At 50.7% G+C, this 11377-nt stretch overlaps 1 protein-coding gene across 1 annotated transcript in view; it reads left to right on the top strand.

Moving 5' to 3' along the window:
- The window catches only part of rinl (Ras and Rab interactor-like), a gene marked incomplete at its 5' end in the record, with an annotated part of 63000 nt that overhangs the window by 25167 nt on the left and 26456 nt on the right, over positions 1 to 11377 (top strand). The window lies entirely within an intron of this gene.

Genomic DNA, 11377 nt, shown 5'->3' on the forward strand with positions numbered 1-11377 from the left:
GCGTGCAATGTTGGCTATCGAGCCGGCTCGCACACAGGTGAGCCCTGTGTCATCAGGCATTGATGCTAGTGTTAGTAATGCTGGTTTGTTTTGTTACACAACCATGTTGTGTGTCGGCGCCAGGGGCGGGATGGTTTGGTGAACGTTCCACTGAAGTGGACTGTTCCAAGCGATCCTGGAGCGTGCTGCTAAACACTAATGCTAACGCTAAATGCTAATGCTAATGCTAAATGCTAACACTACTGCTGAAATGCTGGGCACTGTTCTAATGTTCCCCGCCGTGGGATGTTGCCGCTTTTCCCTCCTCTTAAACCGGTTCATTGATGAAGATCAGTCGGTAGCTAATGTGGGGGGTTTTGCTGAGTCCTATTTTTCAACAACAGGGTGACAACAGGGTGCAGGGCGGGTGTGCCGTGGCTAGGTAGCCTAGCCAGGTAGCATCGATCCTGTGCCTTGGCGGGGCTGGACGGTGTCCCACCCGGGAGCCGATGCTTGAGAGCGTCGGCCCAGCGGGTGGCAGTAGAGCTATACTGCTGCAGGATGGAATTTAGCGGCGGCCAGTGTTGTGGCTCAGCTGACTGTTTTCTGTCCACATTAGCGTCGAACGCTATGCTATAGTGGGGCTACTGTTTTTGTTCTGTCTCTCTGCTACGGGAATGTCTGTCTATGCTACAATCTTCCCTCCTCTCAACCATTCATGCTGACGGTCAATCGGTGTCTACTGGGGGAGTAGTGCGGGGGGGGCTTTGTTTACCTTCATGGGTAAATGGGCTGAGGTCTAGGGCTGGTGTGCTGTTGTGAATATTATGAATGAATGCGGGACTGGTTCTCTCTGGTCCGCCTCCCCTTAACGTTGTGTACATGGGCTTGCCCATTCTGTTCATGGTGTTAGTTCATTTATTCATTAACCCCTTCATGGTGCACACCACAGTGGAGGTTGCTGTTTACACCCACCACTGGTGCTCCGTGTTAGCATCAGTCCTTTGCTTTTGACATGTTGAAACAGTGCCCCGCCCGGCCGACGCCATGAGGTGGGTCGGCCCGGCGAGTGGCTGGTGGGCTGCTAAAGCCTGTACCGCCACGGTATGGAATTGGCAGCGATTAGAACTGTGTTCGAATTGCTGTTTTTTCTATCAACAAATGGTGTCTGGTGGCGGGGCCTTGAGGGCCAGCCGACGTCGACACATCGCGCGAGGTTGTTGACGTTATTAGCTTTGACCCAGCCACAAGCTATAACCGCTTAGTGCTCCCCTCTCCGCAGAGGATTTTGGTCTTCCGCTGGAGCGCGGGCGGTATTTGTCCTAGGCCCCACACCGCCTCACACCGCGCAGCCAGAAGAAGAGAGAGCACAGCCTCGTCAGCAGCGATGACGAGGCCCTCGACAGGTGGCCATGTTTTCCCCCGCCAGAGGTATCCTGGGCGTTGAATCGACAGGTGTCCACGAGGCCGACAGCCTTGGCGGCCGAGGGATCGGCCATGTTGGATGGGCTCGGCTTGGAATATACAAGCCGTCGCCGTCCTGCCGCGAGCAGCCCGCTCTCTGATCACTCCCTCCCCCAACACCAGCGGAAAAAGGGGGCTCTGATTGTTTCCTTTGGCTGCGGGCCGCGTGCCTTCGTTGAAGCGCGGGCGGCCCCACTTTTCGCTTCTCATGGGGACAGGGGCTGACACCCAGTTGATGGCTGAGCCTGGGTCTGTCCGTGAGAATGTTGTGCTGTCAAGCGGCTCCCACACCATAAGCTGTGTTGGTTGAGCCCCTTGGGTGCGATTGCTCGTGGGTAGTGTCAGGTTCCGACCCGACTCCACGGAACGCTCTGCTCGCACGGGTCCAGGGTTGGCTACACACAGCGGGTGGGACCGGGCCGCCTATCTACAGTTCCTTGCGGACCTGCGCCACATGGCGGCGGGTGCGTTGGGAGTGTCATCACATATGGCTACGGCAGTACCATATGTCGAGGTGGATGGAGAGAACGCTGAGGCGGGGACTTGTATTTAAAACACAACCCCACCCGTTTTCGGGTTTGGTACAGACCCTATTTTCAGGGTCACCAGCAGTGACAGCTCTGGTCGACGAGATCTGATCTCTGTGGACGAAGCAAGCCATCGTTGTGGCGTTTTCCTCCCGGTGTTCTCTGGTGCCTGAGAAATCGGGAGGGGGGGGGGTGTCAGACCCATGTTGGACCATGGGAAGGTTCGGTATTTTTTGGATCGTCTCCTACCTGTTGAACACTGTCAGGTGGGGGTCTGGTTCTCCTCCATAGACCTGTAGGATGCGTGTTCGCATTCCTGATCTTCCATCGTAGGGCTTACCTACGCTTCCTTACAGGGTTAGCGTATGGGTACCAGGGGCTGCCGTTCGGCTTTTCTCTGGCTCCCCGCATCTTCACCAAGTGCGTGGAGGCTGCACTGGGGCCTCTGCGTCGTCAGGGGTTACAAAGTGTATTCTGCCCTGCCGACGTTCTGGTCCTTGGCGGTCAAGGTGGATCGTCAGGTCTCATGCCAGGCAGGGTTCCTACCAGCCTGGGGTTGCTGTAGACTGGAAGTGGAGTACTCCTCTTCCCAGTCAACGGGTGGAGTGCTATGGGCATCCCTATCAGAGCGTGTTGTGACACGCTCGATACGACGTCAGTGTCGTATATCGACAGACAGGGAGGAGTACGCTCCCCCCGTCTGCACCGGGCGGCGGGCGGCTGGCTATGGGCGTCCTCCATCTGCGCGGCCTGAGGGCTCCCCACATCCCTGGCAGGGTGAATGTGGGTACAGGTGTAATGTCGCGGGGCGGTCCTCATCCTGACGGGTGGGGATTACGTCCGGACATAGCCAGGCAGGTCTGGGACCGATGCCGTGCCGCCTGGGATTCTTTCCCCATACATCTGTTAGGTCAGTTTTTGGGGCGGGTACGTTGAGGAACGCAGGTCCTTGATCCTGATTGCGCCGGACCGGGGCGCAGCTGTGTGGTTCCCGGTCCTGATCCAGCTACTGGTAGCTCCGCCATGGCCTATTCCTTGTTCGGCGAAGGCCCTCACTCAAGCACACAGGTCGCTGTTCAGCACCCAGTGTTGTGCCAACGTCTGATGGTTTGGCTGGTGAGAGGGTAAGTCTGGAGAGGATGGACCCTTCTGTGGTTGATACCATCCGGAATGCGCATGCTCCCTCCACTGTCGCGCTTTACGCGGGCAGATGCCGTATGTTCCAAGAGTGGTGTAAGGCGGGGGGGCAGGGACCGATGTCCTGCCCCCTGGATACTGTCCTTGTTTACCTCCAGTCTCTCCTTGATAGACTGTCGGCTTTGATAGTGAGGGTATATGCAGCAGCTATATCCTCTTATCATGAGGGATTTGAGGGTGATGTTTTGTTCAGCCACCCTCTTGTGAAGCGTTTCCTGCTTGGCGCCCGACGCGTTAAGCTGGTAAAACGCTCTTTGGCTCCGAGTTGGGATCTTCAATTGGTCCTCGGTCGGTTGTCCTTGGCCCCGTTTGAGCCCCTTGAGCAAGCGCCGTTGGAACAGCTGTCGTTCAAAGACCGCATTCTTGCTGGCCGTCACCTCCGCTAAACGCGTGGGTGAGCTTTGTGCTCTCTCGGTACGACCAGAGTGCCTGTCTTTCGTTCCGATTGCGGTGCCACTCTGCGGCCTAATCCTGCCTTCGTGCCTACAAATATCCGGAGTTCCTTCCGCTCCAGGGATATTGTGGTTCAGGCGTTCTCATCCACCTCCTCACGCTAGTGAGTTGGAGGCGGGCCTTCACCTGTCATGTCCGGTCCGGGCTTTGGGGATTTACCTCAGCCGTACTCAGGGCCTCAGGGCTACCGATCAGTTTTGTTACGGTGGTTCTCGTGCTGGTAAGGCACTATCGAAACAGCGCCTGTCCCATTGGTTGTGCAAGGGCATTGCCCTTTGCTACACGTTGGCCGGGCTGGCTCCCCCTGGGGGCGTCAGGGCGCACTCCACTCGTGGGGTGGCAGCCTCTGCCACTCTGCTGGGTGGGGCCTCGGTGGAGGACATCTGTGCTGCAGCTTCATGGTCCTCCCCAGGTCCCTTCGTAAGGTTTTACCTCATGGACATGACCGGGGGTTCTGTCTCCCAGGCGGTTCTGAGGTCTGTGGCCTCTCCTGCTTCCCGTCCTTTGGTGGGGTAGCAGGGGTGTGTGGGTATGGGCCACAGTGTGTTGTGTCACACGTGGTTCCGCCTGTGCTGTGTGTTCAAGGGATTCTAGTTCCCTCTTGTTCGCACTCGGTGGAGTTGACTGCACCCCCTCTTCAATAGGAAGGATGGGGTGACGGGACTCCCCTTCCCCCTTGATGTGGGCTTACGGGTCCTCAGGGGGTGCATCTGTCGGGCCTCGCGTCCGCTCTACCCCATATCTCGGTATGGCTTAAGAGCGGGACGCGATGCAAGTACGAAATATAACGACAGGTTTAGTTATATGAGTACTGGCTAAGCGTCCCGCTCTTAGCGTGCCCTGAGTTCCCTTGGGGAAACTTTTTTTTGGAAACTATTTTTTCCGAGGAAGAGTGAGTGGTGGCCATGCCCAGTACTATGTAGCACGCCACTAAGGGGCGGGGCCTGGTAGGTGAGGGGTGTATTCTGGTTTTATTTGTTGATGGAGTACAATAGATACATGAGATGAGGTATATCTCGGTATGGCTTAAGAGCGGGACGCTTAGCTAGTACTCATATAACTAGGTTATATACATAACCTGTTGTTATAGGGCGCTAAGCTAATAACGTTAAATTGATTGGCGTTTCGGCCCTACACAAGCTGGAGTTAAAAATCTAAATGCATATGATCGATATCATGTTCCACCATGAATGCATGAAAGGGGGGGGGGGAGGGGGAAGTCGTTTCTGATTATTGATTACCAATAACGGCATTCGTTATTGCAACATCATACGCTGACCGGGTGGATGGCTATGAGAACAAGGCCCGATCAGACGGAAATTGACGTCAAATCGTTCTTACCTGTGGCCGATTGGATTCCAAAAAGAATTTCCCAGTTATTTGATCGCCATCTGGTAGATCAATATGTCCATTGGCTGATGCTATATTCCTTTACTGCATACTGAATTTGGCGTCGCAAAAAGTATTCTAGGCGATCTGGTAATGCCATAGCTTTACGCTAACAGAAAAGCTAACCCGGAGCGAAAAAAAAGTTACACTCTGTCTGCATCAGGGGAAACTGCATTCTCGAGACAGCGCCAATACCAGGATCTGGCCGGTACTGCACTTTCGGAGTCCCAATATGCCTTTTCCAGCCAACATACAGTCCGTGACAACATCCGGGATATTAGAATGGAATAAAAACAAAAACAAGCTTAACACGTATATATACGTGGTTGGCCGTCAAGCGCTGGCTCCCAATCACGTATATATATATACGTGGTTGGCCACGAATGTGTTAATAATAGTGGAGAAGAGCTTAATTTGGTTTTCAAATTGCCCCCTCAACCAGTGGTGACGGAATGGGAGAGAACAAATGTTGTTTGGCACCCCCAACACCTCAGAGTGACATACAGTAAGAGAGGAAGAGAGTGGTTGTTTGGCACCCCCAAGTAACACGTCAGGGTGTCATAGGAGAGGAAGAGAGTGGTTGTTTGGCACCCCCAAGTAACACGTCAGAGTGGCATAGGAGAGGAAGAGAGTGAAGCCACTGTCAGTCAGAAGGAAAATGGTACAACAGTGAAATAGTAGAAGAGCCGAATGTGATAAATGATGTAAACAGCCAGACAGTGGATAACATGGTGAGAGACAGTGATGTCGTGGAGGAAAATGTACCTGAATCAGTTGAAAAGAAAAGAAAAAGTGCCAATAGTGGATCTCAAGCTAACAGAAGTGTGGTCAAAGAGAGTCAGCAGGTAGCAGGAGGTGGAAGGAGCGTGTTGGTCTAGCATGGATGAGGGGGAGGAGGAGAATGTTGAAGAGACAAGTTATGAAGAAAGTGAGTCTATGAGAAAAATATATACAGTCCGACCAACAGATTAGAAAGTTCCTGCAAACAACAAAAAAAACATGAAGAAAGTCAAACTTGGAGATTATTTTGCAGATGAGATGTTTGTCCATTCTGTAAGAATACAAATAGAACGAGGAATAATGGGGGGTATCCTATGGGGGTAAATTTCTATCAAAAATAAACAAACGCAAAAGTAGAATCCACAATCGTAAAGTAGAATCCACAATCGTAAAAACTATCCACACAATCATAAAAACGATCCACACAAACATACCTCTCATTTTTTGTTTCATAAATCATAAAAACACGCTTGATTTGTTTATATTTACGTACGGAATTCTAAAAACAGCTTGATCTGCTTAGATTTACGTACGGAATTATAAGGACACACTTGATCAACTTGGAGTTACGTACGGAATTTTGAGACAAATATTTCGCTGTTTTCCCTGTGGGGATTCGTGTGTGACGCTTCTTCTTCTTAGAGGTCCATCAAAAATAAACAAACGCAGAAGTAGATTCCACAATCATAAAAACGATCCACACAAACACACCTCTCAATTTGTGTTTCATAAATCATAAAAACACGCTTGATTTGTTTATATTTACGTACGGAATTCTAAAAGTTACGGACAGAATTAAAAGTTACGGACAGAATTTTGAGACAAATATTCCACTGTTTTCCCCGGCGGGGATTCGTGTGTGCGTCTCTACAATTCGTAGCCGCATTTCTGCAGACCCCTCTCTGATTGGTTGAGGACATTTCTGCAGACCCCTCTCTGATTGGTTGAGGCCATTTCTGCAGACCCCTCTCTGATTGGTTGAGCGAAGCCCCTCTCTGATTGGCCCCTCTCCGAATCCCGGATCCCAGTTTTCTGATGAATAGCCCCAAAACATGGAGGTCTCGAACGCAATTTATACACATGGAAGTATTGATTACGCCATAACGAATCATTAAAAAAATATACCGTTAACTGGAATATGTTGTGTGTGCCTTTACACATATGTTGGATAGGATTATGTAATTGGTTTGTATAGCTTCGCATATAACGTTATTTCGCGTGACTTCGCGGTTTATTCATAACGTTATGCACATTTCACAACACAGCCAGCGTTCAACTTGTTTACACTCCCCACTTACTGTACAATGTAACATTTAGATTAACCCAGGTAATGCTTTAGACAGTTACAATGTAACATTTAGATTAACCCAGTTAATGCTTTAGACAGTTAGAATGTAACATTTAGATTAACACAGTTAATGCCTAACTGTACTGTCTATCTGTGTTATGGTTTGTAACCGACCCCAATCGCACAACACAAGACAGGTATGATGGTTTGCCAAGAAACAGATATTTATTGAACAACAGGGAAATACAGGGAAAAGGGCACTGTCCCTTTAAGGGAGAATCACAAATACAGGAATATAATATGAGGGGAAGGAAAGGTGCCTTTAAGAGGCGGGCAGGAAAAAGGAACACTAAGGGAAAGTAAGGGAACGCCTAAGGGAAGGTTAAGGGAACGCCTTGGGACAGAGGAACTAGAGACTAGGTAAACCAGGGACAAGGAGAACTAGGGAGAGAGGACTAGGGACTAGGAGAGCTAGGGAACAGGAGAAACGGGGACTAGGGGAACTAGGGACAAGGAACTAGGTGGAACTAGAAGGGGAGAACTTGGGACCAGGAACTAGGTGGAACTAGAAAGGGGAGAACTAGGGAACAGGAACTAGGTGGAACTAGAAAGGGGAGAACTAGGGAACAGGAACTAGGTGGAACTAGAAAGGGGAGAACTAGGGAACAGGAACTAGGTGGAACTAGAAAGGGGAGAACTAGGGAACAGAGGGGACTGAGGCCCGCGGAGGCGGGCTGGGGAACAGGGAGGAACTGGGAGGACTGGTGGAAATCATCTGGGCCGCTCTGCAGGACAGAGGAGATAGTTAATGCACAAAAGGGAAAAAACAGAGCAGGTGCAGAACAGTCCAAATAACAAAGTGAACAAAGTAATAATATCTTCGTGTGACAAACACACAGGGGGAGATGTAAAGTCCAAAAATACTATTCTAAGTGAGAACCAAAAACAGAGGCAATACGCTGGGAGAGTGACATCACAATCTAAACTCACCCAGGCGTATGCGTAATGGTACAGGAAACGCAGCGGGAAGGGGGCAAGGGGCATTACGCTGAGTGAGTGACATCACAATCAAAACTCACCCAGGCGTATGCGTAAAGGTACAGGGACAGCAGCGGGAACGGGGGCAAGAGGCATTACGCTGAGTGAGTGACATCACAATCAAAACTCACCCAGGCGTATGCGTAAAGGTACAGGGACAGCAACGGGGCGAGGGCATCGCCACCGGGTGGCTGGCTGTCCGAGCCGAGGAACAGAGCGCTGGAACAGCGGCGGTGGCGAGGGCGTCGTCCACCGGGTAGCCGCTGTCGGAGCCGAGGAACAGAGTGCTGGAACAACGGCGGTGGCGAGGATGTCGTCCACCGGGTAGCCGCTGTCGGAGCCGAGGAACAGAGTGCGCGCCACACCTTGGTGTGCGCGTCGGAACAGTGGCGGTGGCGAGGATGTCGTCCACCGGGTAGCCGCTGTCGGAGCCGAGGGACAGAGTGCGCGCCACACCTTGGTGTGCGCGTCGGAACAGAGAGACACCTCGGGGTGCGTCTGCGAGGAGGAGTGTGCCAAGCACGAAGGTCTGGAAGATGCGCGTCAGTGCGCTGGTACGGAGGACGTGCCAAGCTCGAAGGTCTAGGAGATGCGCGTTGCGCGCTGGTCTGGAGAGCGTGCCAAGCTCGAGCGTCCTTGGAAGATGCGCGTTGCGCGCTGGTCTGGAGAGCGTGCCAAGCTCGAGGGTTCTTGGAAGATGCGCGTTGCGCGCTGGTCTGGAGAGCGTGCCAAGCTCGAGCGTCCTTGGAAGATGCGCGTTGCGCGCTGAGGACTGGAGAGCGTCTGCGCTGGTCTGGATGTGCGTCAGGACGAACAGCTGCGCGGGGGTCTGCAGTGGAACGCTGGGGTGCCTCCCGTGGAAGTACAGGGAGCGCAGACCAGTCTCCCCCACAGGCAACGGCGACAGCTGGCGAAGGCTGGAGCAGACATCTCGACGCCGGAGAATGGAACAGCATAGGCAGACAGAGGATCTCCCGAAAGAGTCTAGATGTTTAGAGAATATGACTCGGCAAGTATACAACACGACCCCACGCCAAAACGAGGGGAAGCGCCCTGGTATTTAAAGCCCACAGGGGGACTAATTAGCCTGCCACCACAGGTGCGAGAGATAATAGAATATCAAACAGGTGTGGCCACTAAGGGTAAGGAACGAGAGGGTGGGGGCTAGAGAGAGTGAGTAGGGAATTCCTAACAGTAGGCTTAAAGAAGACAGAGAATAGGGAATTCCTAACAGTAGGCTTAAAGAAGACAGAGAAAAGGTAGTGAGCAGCGGGCAAAACCTCACAATCTGTATGTCATATGTTACGATGAATTGAAAATGGGGGACCCTGATGTAAACAAGACGAAAGTCTTTCTCTGGTCTGCATCCCCTGGCCTTAACAATTGTATGTATTGAGCTGTACTACTGTACCCATTCTGCAATCTGTTAATAAAGTTTTCAATCAATTCAATCAATCAATCAATAACTAGACAGTTACAATATAACATTTAGATTAATTAACCCAGTTAATGCCTTAAGAGAGAGAGGCTGGTGGTCAAGTCAAGAGTTTTATTTGTCACAAGTTGTTTATTTGCATACAAGTTTACAATGATTATGCAACAATGTGCATAATACAATAGTAATAACATATAATAGAATCCAATAGAACGACATTGTGCAATAAAACAAGTAAACAGAGTAGGGCATATCGGTATATGTACATAAGTTATTTAGGTCCCGTCAATAGAACGACATTGTGCAATAAAACAAGTAAACAGAGTAGGGCATGCATATCGGTATATGTACATAAGTTATTTAGGTCCTGTCAATAGAACGACATTGTGCAATAAAACAAGTAAACAGAGTAGGGCATGCATATCGGTAATAAAACAAGTAAACAAAGTAGGGCATGCATATCGGTATATGTACATAAGTTATTTACAGAGCATGGTAGGACATGCTAGGTCCTGTGATAGTGCAATACACTGTTAGCTCCGGATGAGGCACTGGGTCTTTATGTACATGCTATATTGGTGGTCAATGTCACTTCGGATTGCTACGACACATCTCTACTGCTTGTGACAGGCTGTGGTGCATTCCAGACTTTACTCCTGTTGGGAAACTATAGCGATGGTCTGTGCTCACCACACTTTTCTTCGGCCTACCCGCAGCGAGCCGGCGTCGACCCCCGAGCTTCATTTTACGACGGGCAACAGAGGTGGGTTGAGCCGCTATGCTTGGCCCAGCACGGTTAGCGACTCGCCTGAGCGCGTGTGCACGTTTTGATGCATGGCTGATACCAGAGCGGCCGAAGGTGTGTAGAGCTGACAGCAGCTTGGAGGGATTCCCCTTCAGCTGATTGAAGATCTTTATCATGGCTGACGCTCCCCCTTGAAGTTCCTCATTGGTCAGCATTTCGTGGAACTCCTCTTTGAACTCCTCCAATTGGGACCGATACCTCTCTCTGGCTAAAACAGCTGAAAAAAGATGGAGCAATAGATGATATTGTATTTGAACTGTAGTGTAAACATTTATATAAATTCAAAAATGGTCAGCAGAGGAGATCGAGCCTTTGAGGTGTCAGCACTTAGAGGTACGCCTTGCCAATGGACATCCCACGTGTTGAGCAACCTAATTGTTGTATTTATAATGCATGTATAAATACATTGACTATTGGCCATGACAATGAACACAATTTTGAAAAAACAAGTCTCCACCTTCAATGCCGTCAGCTCCCATAAATGTGGTCTGGTCGCTCAGCTCTGGAGTGACCTGTGACCCATTGCATTGCATTGATGCTTATGTGCTGTAATACTGCAATCACAGCTAAACAGAGTAAGCCCAGATGACAGCCCCGTGTCACTCTTTCTCTCCGTCTCTGCCTCCCTTCCTCTCTCTCATTCCCTCTCTTTCTGTCTGTCTGTTCGTCTGTCTGTCCGTCTGTCTGTCTGTCCGTCTGTCTGTCTGTTCGTATGTCTGTCTATCTGTCTGTCTGTCTGTCTCTCTTCTATCCTGTCTCACTCTTTCTTTCTCTCCGTCTCTCCCTCCCTTCCTCTCTCATTTCCTCTCTTTCTGTCTGTCTGTCTTCTAGCATGTCTCACTCTTTCTTCCTCTCTCTCTCTCTCTCTCTCTCTCTCTCTCTCTCTCTCTCTCTCTCTCTCTCTCTCTCTCTCTCTCTCTCTCTCTCTCTCTCTCTCTCTCTCTCTCTCTCTATCTCTCTCTCTCTCTCTCTATCTCTCTCTCTGTCTGAATGTCTCTTTCTCTCATTCTCTCCCTTCCCTG

Source organism: Notolepis coatsorum, assembly GCF_963971535.1.
Source record: "Notolepis coatsorum genome assembly, chromosome: 1".
NCBI classification, from domain to species: domain Eukaryota; kingdom Metazoa; phylum Chordata; class Actinopteri; order Aulopiformes; family Paralepididae; genus Notolepis; species Notolepis coatsorum.